At 40.9% G+C, this 11,422-nt stretch overlaps 1 protein-coding gene across 5 annotated transcripts in view; it reads left to right on the top strand.

The window, feature by feature from the left end:
• Positions 1–2,586: 2,586 nt before the first annotated feature.
• Positions 2,587–11,422, top strand: part of lypd6b (LY6/PLAUR domain containing 6B) — a 100,079-nt gene continuing 91,243 nt past the window's right edge. For 2 of the 5 annotated variants that reach the window (XM_084315436.1, XM_084315438.1), the window contains exon 1: positions 2,597–2,725. The gene's annotated coding sequence lies outside the window, so the exon portion shown is untranslated. Of the gene's footprint in view, positions 2,726–11,422 lie in introns of all 5 variants that reach the window. The other 3 variants (XM_084315437.1, XM_084315440.1, XM_084315439.1) reach the window with 3 other exon arrangements.

Genomic DNA, 11,422 nt, shown 5'->3' with positions numbered 1-11,422 from the left:
TATAGCCCAGGAGCCTGCATGGGAGCTAAAGGGATCAATCAGATCATTTTGGGTTTTGTCTCATAGGACACTTGTGATTTGTCTTTTGAATTTATAATGAAGAGGGGGAAAAAAGGCTAATAAACTGATATTGAAGTGTTTGGAATGGTGTTCCGACCTTGGTCTCCCTAGACAGGGGAATACCACCCATTTTATAGGAATTCACATGATGTTCTTCCTGAGCCCCAGGACAGTTCAGTCAGTATTATTATGTGAACACGCATCGCTCTCTCCTGAAGCTAGAAGTCAGAGAGAGAACCCTCTAGATCTAGAACCCCCCAGTGCCCCAGGACAGTTCAGTCAGTATTATTATTTTTTTTTTACTATCTTTTTCCCCCTTCTTTTTTCGATTTTCTCCCATCCCAATGTTAGTCGTTATGCCAATTCCCACTCCCCTTCCTGGTCGTTGCGCACTCTACACCCTACCGTCGGTCCGGGGGGGCGGAGACTATCACATGCTTCCTCCAACACGTGTAGCCAGCCCACCGCTTCTTTTCACCTGGCAGCGCGGACTCTCACTGGGAGAGTGTAACGTGTGGAAGGTCACACTACCTCTCCTAGATCCTTCCCTCGCTGTGCAGGCGCCCCGACCGAACTGTAGGAGTCGCTGTTTTTACAATGACCAGGACCCACCCACGCCGGCTTTCCCACCCGCTAACACTGCCAATTGTGTTAGTATGGACGGCCGACCAACCCGGAAGCACCACAGCTGAATTCGATCCCACTGTCTCTCTGTGGTGGTAGACAGACGCTTAGTCCGCTGCGCTACCCGGCCACCCTCAGTCAGTATTATTATGTGAACACGCATCGCTCTCTCCTGAAGCTAGAAGTCAGAGAGAGAACCCTCCAGTCCAGAACCCCTCATGCGTTGATGTGACTGGGGTGTAAAATCTGAGGCTGCTCCATAGACAATGAATGGGGCTCTGACAATGTTTATGTGAGCTCTCGCACCTAAATCAGGTTTTAACCCTTTCACTGCCACACGACAGAAGGTTAACCCTTTACTATCACACAACCACGGAGCTAATGATGCTAATGATGGAGCATCACCGTCGGTTGTGTGATAGTAGAGGGCTAACCTTCTGTATTGTCACAGTGAAAGGGTTAACCGGCTGTCGTGTGGCAGTGAAAGGGTTAATGCTGGCTCGACATCTTCCATGAACTTCCTCTTGTAAGCACAGCACTGTGTTATATAAAGTACATGTACATTACAGTGAAATGCTTGGTTCTGTATGAGCCCCCTGAGAATGTGCTTCATACAGTAAAAAAAAGTAAAAAGAATAAAGTCCAATATACAAAATATACAATATACAAACTAGAGTACAAAATGCAAAAAAAATTGATAAAAAAAAATATGGTGTAAAAGTGTTTAAAGTGAATGTTAAAAAGGAGATGTGTTTGTTTAAAGTGAGTGTGTGTGGATGTGTGTGAAATTAATGTAGATGGATGGGTTAGTGTTGCATGCATAGTACAGACAGACACATGTTATAACTTCCAGCATGTTATGTTACATAAAAAATTACCACCACAAAAATACAAGAACTTTTGACACTGCTGCACACCTGCCCTTTTGACAACCTAGGATGGCTTAGAGTAGACGACAGAGTACAGCAACTTGCAATGGGCCTGGTCTACAAGATACACTACACGACCAAGGTACCCATGTACATGGCAAAATACTTCCCAAAAGTCAGTGAATACCACGATCACAACACCAGAGGGAGCTCCACAAATCATGTTAAACCCAGATTCGGCTCAAATAAGGGACTAAACACGTTTCGCAATTATGCCACATCAATGTGGAACGCCCTACCCAAAGCTGTAAAGGAATGTGGATCACTACCCACTTTCAAAACCTCTCTCAAGGGACACCTACGGGAGACTGCAATTCAACACTGGCCCCTGTAAATATCCTAACCCAACCCCCTCCAATGTACAGTCATTTACCTAGTATGGTTTTGTCAATAGTCCAATGTACAATTTTGTTTGGTTGTACAGTGTCTCCCCCCCCCCTCAATGTACAGTTTTGCTTGTTTATACAGTGTGCCCCCGCCCCCCCCCCCCCCCCCCCCCAACCACCTCCAATGTAAATTACCCAGTATGGTTGTCAATATCCCAATGTACCCAACCCCCCCCACCCAACCTCCTCCAATGTACAGTTTCTACGTCAAATGTATATACACCCTTTTCTTGACTCCTTCTGTATCACAAACAGTACTGTATTTGCAAATCTGGTATGTCATAAATGTATAGATGTAGCAGTACTGACTATCTGTATGTCATGTATGTCATATATGTCCTGATGAATTGAAAATGGGGGACCCTGATGTAAACAAGACGAAAGTCTTTCTCTGGTCTGCATCCCCTTAACAATTGTGTGTATTGAGCTGTACTGTATTGTACCCATTCTGCAATCTGTTAATAAAGTTTTCAATCAATCAATCAATCCCTGCAACTCCGCCCTCCAGCGGGCTGCACCTCCTCCCTCTCTCCCCCGCCTCCCCTCACTTCAGCCCCAGGGAGCCCTCTCTGGTCGTGCGCTTCCACCGTCCACCGGCACCGGGACGAGACAACATGGGTCCACCGCAGAAATCTGTACTAGGCAACAAGAGAATCGTCTAGTGTCCAACAACCTGCATCCAACTCACCTCTATCTATCAAGAACATTTTGAAGGCGATCAGAGAGGTAAGCCGAAACCAGAAGGAGAAGACATTTCACTTTGAAAGAGGAGGCGCGTTAGTTCACAATACTTTTATTACTGTAGGTTTTGTAGAGGCTGACTTGCATGGAATTCATCATGCATTATGCATTATGCATGTTATCTCGTCATTCGTGCGTTATTGGCTACATTTTCCGGTAACAATTACGACTCAAATTGATCGAAGTAGCCTGTGGCAGGGCTGATGTCTGCAAAATGTATAATAAAACGAAGGGCAGTGTGTGTGTGTGTGTGTGTGTGTGTGTGTGTGTGTGTGTGTGGCCCATTTTACGAAACAAAACAACAACCACGGTCGATAAAAGATATTGTAAGCAAGATGGAACTGATTGATTGATTGAAAACTTTATTAACAGATTGCAGAATGGGTACAATAGAGTACAGCTCAATACACACAATTGTTAAGGGGATGCAGACCAGAGAAAGACTTTCTTCTTGTTTACTGCGCAGCACCCATATCAACAACGGATGGGTATGGGTAAGAAAGATGAGAGACTAAGTATATCAGATATAGTCTATGAGTCATTCCACCAATCCAGTCCGATTTGGACTTTGGGATTTTTTTTACCAAGAGGTATTACTTTTCTGAGCACCCCTCAAGATGAATGACATATTTAACTTCCAGAAAAATATATTTTCCCATCTCAGGCATGAAATCTTTATTATTTTTGGTCATTATTATATGATATGGACACCATTATTCTTCAACCCCGTTACGGACACTCTGGAAGCTCTCTGAATAAGATTAAAACATGTATTTGTGCTAAAGTCAACATTTCTATAAAAATTACGTAAAATCCTACACTTTTGCTATTCTGAACCCTGAAATTTGCCTTTTTTTGACAGCGGCCGCAAGCTTTTTCATCAGAAATGTGATTTGACCTCGGATTTTGAACTAAAATCGATATTCTTATGTTTGCTCTAAACGTTTCAGACAAAATTATTCAAAAGTTGAATTTGTTTTTCATAAACTTAAAGAAATAATTAATAAACATGTAGCTGTAACAGGGTTGAGTCTAGGGTAACATGTGAGCACACACACACAGCAACATGCACATTACAATTAATATGTATGTGGCATAAGCATGTTGAAAAAGCTCAATAATTAATTGAACTATTATTGTATAACTTCAAAATCAGTGTTAAAATCACAACCCTGTTACAATCTCACAACCCTGTTACATTCAAACAATACATTCAAACGTAACGGGGTTGAGTGTAATGGGGTTGTGATTTTTTGCACAAAATGGTTGCTACTCCACATGTGGTGAATACCAGGAGAGAACATGGCATGCATGATATTAAGAAAGCATCTAAAAATGTTTTATAACAAAGATCATATTCACAAGTAATAGTTTGCTATATTTTTTTCAAGTAACGGTGTTGAGTAATTATGCTTGACTACCATAATATTACATGATAAATGACTGAAAACATAGTACAATGAGGTAGCTACTTGCCTGTTTCTGGTGTTGTGTTCTCCAAAAGACTTCAAAGTTGTCACTTCCTGTTTCACATGCTTCTATGGATTGAACCATTATTTTTGTGGGGGTGAGAATGCTCAGTGTAACGGGGTTGAGGGTTACTGAGGGACAGACTGAATAATGTTATTTTAATGAATAATTATTCATTTATTTTGAAATAAATCATTACCAGCATTAACAGCACAGATGGATGTGTATGTTCATGGAAAAAAGTATGGACTTTTTACAAATTTTCTTGGTCATATCCCAAATACATTTTCATGAAATGCCACGAGGGACATGTCAAAATACATGGTGTCAACTGAAATAACAACATAATGCATAATAAAAAAAATTACATTCATGCAATGTTTTTACACTTTATTAAAGAGGACATCTCAACTGAAATAAATAGCATTTCAAATCATATTTTTGTAACTGATTAGATAAAATACACTTAAAAACATCAGAGGGACTCAAATCGGACCGGATTGGTGGAATGACTCATTTAACACTCTGGTTCATTATGGTTCATTATGAATTGAAAATGGGGGACCCTGATGTAAACAAGACAAACGTCTTTCTCTGGTCTGCATCCCCTTAACAATTGTGTGTATTGAGCCGAACTGTATTGTACCCATTCTGCAATCTGTTAAATAAAATGTTCAATCAATCAATCTCAATCTTTTTCATCTCAAGGACCCCCGAATGTATACAGGCTGCGGATAATTAGTCTATGAGGGACCTCCATATGATGATGAGATGTTTTGTTAGTTGTGATTTAGTCCAGCATTCCATTATTATTGTTGGTGGGTAATAGTGGAGAGAGTGAAACACGTGATCAGAATTGTCTTTCCTATACATTCTCTCTCCTATAACCTCTAGTCAATGAAATAATGAAGCAACATTAAACCTATCCCCACTTTTTCTGAGGACCCCCTGGAGCCCCCTCAAGTACCCCTGGTGGTCCCCTCACCTCACGTTGAGAACCACTCGTCGAACACCTTGTGTGTGTCCAACCCGTTTCGTTCATAATCATCAATATCAATGTCGACGACGAGCGATCCAGCTTATACAACATTGAACAAAGAGCCCCCTCATATTTGTCTGAGCCATGCCAGAGAACACAAGATGGGCTTCTGTGCGGGCTCTCTGCTGCCTGTCAGGAGATCTAACTGGCCTGTAATACACTCACAGCTTTTAACAGTCATGGTCATCAGATTGGATTACTATTGATTTACCATTTCTTAGCTTTTCTCACCTAATTACAAAGCAGATTCCAAGGGGAGTGTGCACTTCCAAGTTCCCTTTGAGGAGAATGTCTGCAGAGAAGAACAGTGAACAATCACTTATTATTCCACAGATGAGTCCCTGGAAGTGTTTTGTGTCTCTGTCATTATGTGTGGTCCGGGCAGGACCATCACTCCTGCATCATGGCCAGGGTGCATTTGCTGCACTTTGTGGAGACAGGTGGCTCCCAGCAGCAGGCCCCTCTAATAGACCAACTGGCTGCTGCCATTACAACCCATGCAAGCTATAAACAGAACTCAAAAGTTCTCTCCTTTTTTTTCTTTCTTTTTTTTTCAAACCAAGCATTTTTTTTTCTTTTTTTTTAATCTTTTTCCTCCTTCTTTTTTCTGTTTTTCTCCCCTCCCAATGTTAGTCGTTATGCCAATTCCCAATCCCCTTCCTGGTCGTTGCGCACTCTACCCCCTACCGTCGGTCCGGGAGGGCGGAGACTATCACATGCTTCCTCTGACACATGTGTAGCCACTAGCCAGCCCACCGCTTCTTTTCACCTGGCAGCGCGGACTCTCACTGAGACAGTGTAATGTGTGGAAGGTCACACTACCTCTCTTGGGATCCTTCCCTCGCTGTGCAGGTACCCCGACCGACCTGTAGGAGTCGCTGTCCACAACGACCAGGACCCACCCCACCGGCTTCCCTCCCGTTGACTCTGCCAATCGAGCCAGTATGACGGCCGGCCAAGCCGGAAGCAACGCTGACAGCTGGATTTGATACCAGTGTCTCTTGCGTTGGTGACGAGCGCCTTGTCCGCTGCGCCACCCAGCCGCCCAAACCAAGCATTTTTTAGTGTCTCTTGTTTTACAACACATCAGTGAAATTGTTATATGCAGTGATTTTTATTAATTTCAACTATGTACCAATAGGAATGTGTCAGCAGGTGTCAGGGTACTGTACAGTCAGTAGTACAGTCTGCTAGATGGATGGGTGAGACACTAGAGGAACTCCAGTTGATGACACTGTAACTTGAATCACCCACTTCTGGAAAAAAAGCCTATAATAATGTAATAAATATAATAATTCTATGATTCCGTTATGGAATTTGGAAAAGGGCAGAAGTGCACCATTCATGGGTCTGGGTCCAGGGTACTAACCTATATTAAAAAAAACACAACTAAATAACAACTTAATAATAATAAAAAACAATAGTAATAATAACTAGGCACACGCGTACGGTAATGGGGATTTGCCCTAGCGCAAATATTTTCTTGGGCCCCCATCATCACTAATGTTAGCCCCCAGCAGCTGCACATCAACATTTCTAGCATTCCATTATTAATAACACATGCAGTTTTGGAACATTTCAATAAGGACAAAGAGAAATACATAAGAATATGACTCAAAACCACAAGTGTTATCAGAATCAGCCTTTATTTGTCATTGTTATATTATGCAACAACATTGTACTTGCCACTCTAATGGTGCATACAATAGAATAAAGTACATACATAAAACACAGGACACAGTTAGAAACAGCATTTGTGTAAACATAATAGTTAAAAAATGTTTTTACTGGGTATAGAAATAATAAGAAATAATTGTTATACACAAGGTGGTAAGATGGTATATATAGCTATAATACATAAGGTCAGAATATGGCATATATATACCTATAATACACAAGGTCAGGAGATGGTATATATAGCTATAATACACAAGGTCAGAAGATGGTAATATACTATTACAATGAGTTGAATGGTTACTTTGAAGACTGTGTGAAACGGTGTGACCGTCTGTGGACCTACAATAGTAAAGCAAGCAGCAAAAAGAACCCTTGACAGCCTCTGGGCCCGGTGCATTGCACCACTCGCACTGTTGATATTTACACCAGTGTAACTAGGCCTAATACTTTCTGAATGCTATTAAAGGATAAGGTCAGTGTCATTTTCTTTCTTTCTTATTGTCAACATAGCCTACAAAAAAATAGCAAAACCTACGATGTATTTCCTCTACTCTCTCCTACCGTCATAGGAGCTCTCAACCAGGAAGCCATACATTGTTGCTAAATTGAATACAGCTGGCAAAACACATAGTATTTCCAGTTTTTGTATTGTGTGTTATCGTGGAAAAACACGGGCACTGTAGTAGTTATAGAATTCTTCAAAAGCCGACACGTGCTATGGATCTATCAGTGTACACACAGTAGTAAACAGAACAGCGTAAACAGCACGCACAGCATTACACACTCAAGTCCAGGAAAAACAACAATGCCCATGTTCATGGAATCAAAGAATTATACTGACCAAAGCAAACAGCACAGCTCTGTGACTTGTTTTAACCCTTTTTTTTTTTTTTTTTCAAACAATGGAGTTCTATGACTTCTGGATACAAGCTATAATCCTGTGCCGGCTAGACGGGACCATACGTTGTAAGCAGGAGAAATGCCTGGTTGTTATGGTTTTGGTCTTTTCATAGGCTGACATAATGATGTTGACAATAATAATACAACAAAATGTACTCTGTCCTTATCTTTTTGAGTTTCATATTCCTGTAGGCTAACTTACATCAATCTAATATTACATACTGGAATCTATATACCATTAAAAAAACCTATATATAATCCGCTTAAAACAGCGAATAAACTCTATTTCACAAATAAAAATGGTGTCTAAACGGTGTCTAAAGCGTGTGGCGGTTTACCCGCCTGCACCCCACCACATCCCTGTATAGCATGTCTAGATACCAACGTCTCATTTCCATCCATCCATCACTTCTATCTATCCATACCCTCCATACCTCTTCGTCAGTGACTAGTATATTTAGGACCCCCCCCCCTTTCAGACACACCTACCTGTCAGTCATCTGGCCTTCCCCTCTCATCACCAGCCTCATCTGTCTCGTCCGCTCTCTTCCTTATCTTTGTCCATCAGTCATTTTCCAGGCCAGTGAGGAGTGAAACTGAAGTCCTCCTCTCCCCTTATCGTGTCTGTCAGGCCTCGGGGGGTGGGGGGCAGGCAGCGGGGGGGGGGGGGGGGGGGGGGGGGCGCAGAGTGAGAGAGGAGAGGACAGTAGGAGATCACAGGACACAGTCTGTTCTGTTTGAAGTCCTCCTCCTCATCCCCACCCGTGTTCTTTTGTAGGAGGCCCTACTCCACCGATGGCTGTAGGGGTTGGAGCAGGGGTGGGCAATTATTTTTCCCGGGGGGCCGAATGAGCAACTGAAAATATGTTGGGGGGCCGGGCCAAAATTCCAAACTCAATTATGCATAATATACATTTTATTTCTATATAAAAAGCAGTAAATGGCATTGTTTTGACCCCTGGTAAGAGTGTATGTTATTATTTGGCAATTAAAAGGTGAGGTTAGCTTTCAAAAATATCATTTATTCAAATAGAATTTATTTCCAAAATGATAAACAAAATGTGAAACATTAATAACAAAGGGCATTTTGAGTTTCATATACTATTGAAACAAGGATTTTCTTAGCTTTCTAAAGACATCACATCATCTTATAGCAAAAATAAACAAGACATGTCACTGAACTGTGTAAAGAAAAGTGTCCCAGTTTTGTAGCCTTTTTTACTTTACATGCCTATATTAAACATTTAATGTTTTCAGAACTGTGCAAAAAAAAGAAAAAAAAAGATCAAGTGTCCCATTTCACTTGTTATATTTCCACATTTTAGTGTTCTTCAGTTCTTTTTTTTCATTCAGTGTGAGAAATCCAGTCTCTGTTGAGCTTTAACAAGTCCATCAAAGTCAGGTTGCATGTCTGAGGTGGATATGCGAAGCACAGCTGCCAGATGTTCATCAGTGAGAGAGGATCTGTACCTGGACTTGGTAAACGTCATGACTGAGAATGTCTGTTCACATACTGTATGTAGGTGGATCCAAAGAGAACCAACATCTTCTGAGCATGTCTCCTAAGCGTATACTGTGCGTGTGAACGTTGACATGAAAAAAAAAAAAGTAAAAAAAAAAGAAATATATATATATTAAATAAAACTATTTTTTTTTATTTTTTTTTTATTTTTTTTTATTATCATGTAATCTTTCGCGGGCCGGTCAGAATCATCCCGCGGGCCGGATCCGGCCCGCGGGCCGTACAATGCCCAGGTCTGGGTTGGAGGGTGCAGATGAGTGTCTGATTGAGCCCTTCTGAAGGCCCCCACTGACTGAGCGCTGCTCTGTTGACAATGGTGCTCCACAAATATACCATCAGCGGTGAACGAGAGGTATTAGGACAGCGAGGTAATAAGCAACGTTATATTTGTACTAGGGGTGTAAAGGTACACGCAGCCAGGGGCGGACCTAGCACATTTGGCGCCCTAGGCGAGATTCACCACTGCGCCGCAATTTTTTTTTGTAATTTTTATTTTTTTGGCTTTTGCCTCTTCATAGTTCTCTAACATTAGTCTTTCTTTCCTCAACGCTCAATTCTATAAACACTTGACCGATACCCATCAATGCACAGCGCTCTAGCATGTTCTGACTGTGAACACCTAAAGCTGAGGCTCAGACCGACCGACCGTTTTAGATTTTTGGCTCATTTTCCCTTATGTTAGAATTTTTTTTATGTAAAAATAATGGTTGCAGATATAGAGGGGGGCGCCAAAACTGCACAGAGAAAAACAAATTGTAAATTAAAAATAATTTTTTTTTTCTTTTTTTTTTGGTGCCCCCCTCTGGGTGGCGCTCTAGGCGACCGCCTATATCGCCTGTAGGAAGGTCCGCCCCTGGGTACACGTATCCGTACCGTTTCAGTGTGTATCCGTACTAGTGGTGTAACGATGCAACCTCACAACGATTAATTGCGATTACGATTATTCAGGCAACGATTCAATGCATCATCAAATCTCTTCATTTGACCACGATTCGATTCGATTAATTTTCGATAAATGTCCTATCAGTTAATTCCCCCAAAAATGTTGAATACACAAATGTGGCTGGGGGAACTGATTCACTCAGCATGAATGGACTATATTGTAGGTCAATAAAAACAATACACACAAAAAAAAAGATTAAAAAAAAAAGAATTTTATTATTATAATTTCTTTTATTTAGATTATAATCGATTCTAACATATTCAAATCGATGCATCAATTCTAACACATTAATCGATGCATCGTTACACCCCTAATCCGTACCGTATCAGTGTGTACCGTACCATACCAAATGGCTGTGTAGTGTACCGAACGAATACAACGGTATGTTAAAGGGGAACTATCTTATAAATGGCCTTTTTGAGTGTTTAGCATTGTTTCCTAGCTATGTGAACTTATATTAATATGATCTATGTCTCAAAATTCTCATATTGGCGCATTCTTCCAATTCTCCTCTCACAATATTCACCCTCACTGAACTGAGTCGTTTGAAAATGTGCCTATATGTGATGTCAGAGAGACACCGCTGCATGTTAATGTTCAAGAGGCGGCGCAGGCCACACAGTGGTTTAGGAGCCCAGGCTCAAAACAGCTCGAAATCTTGAGGTAGAAAAATGCTGTTTTTGAGGACTTGATTAGAAATACAAAACAATGAATAAAAAAATATATATATATATTACAGAGGTGTTCCATAGACTCACAGGAATTGTGTAAAAGTGCCCAAATAGTGAAAGAAATAGTAAAATAGTTCCCCTTTAACACTTTGATCGCCATGGTTAAATTCATAATTTACCATCCCTCGCTATCTCCATTTGTCTATGGAGAAGTTCCCCTTCTTTGCAGGGCTATAACTTTTTAAATTGTATTGCTAAATTGACATTATTATGGCCCATTCAATGTCCTATATCTATTGTTCAGGGTGTAGCAACGTTATACTTTTTCATTCACATATTCATACTAAAATATGGTCTAAAGTATAAGTATGTTTTTATCGTTTTCTGCAGCTTTCTCCAGAACTTGATTTATAGCCCCAAATGCATTATATTGATGATCAAATACAGTTTGGTAGCGATC

Source organism: Notolepis coatsorum (genome assembly GCF_963971535.1).
Source record: "Notolepis coatsorum genome assembly, chromosome: 5".
NCBI classification, from domain to species: Eukaryota; Metazoa; Chordata; class Actinopteri; order Aulopiformes; family Paralepididae; genus Notolepis; species Notolepis coatsorum.
This window is presented reverse-complemented; position numbering and strand designations above follow the sequence as displayed.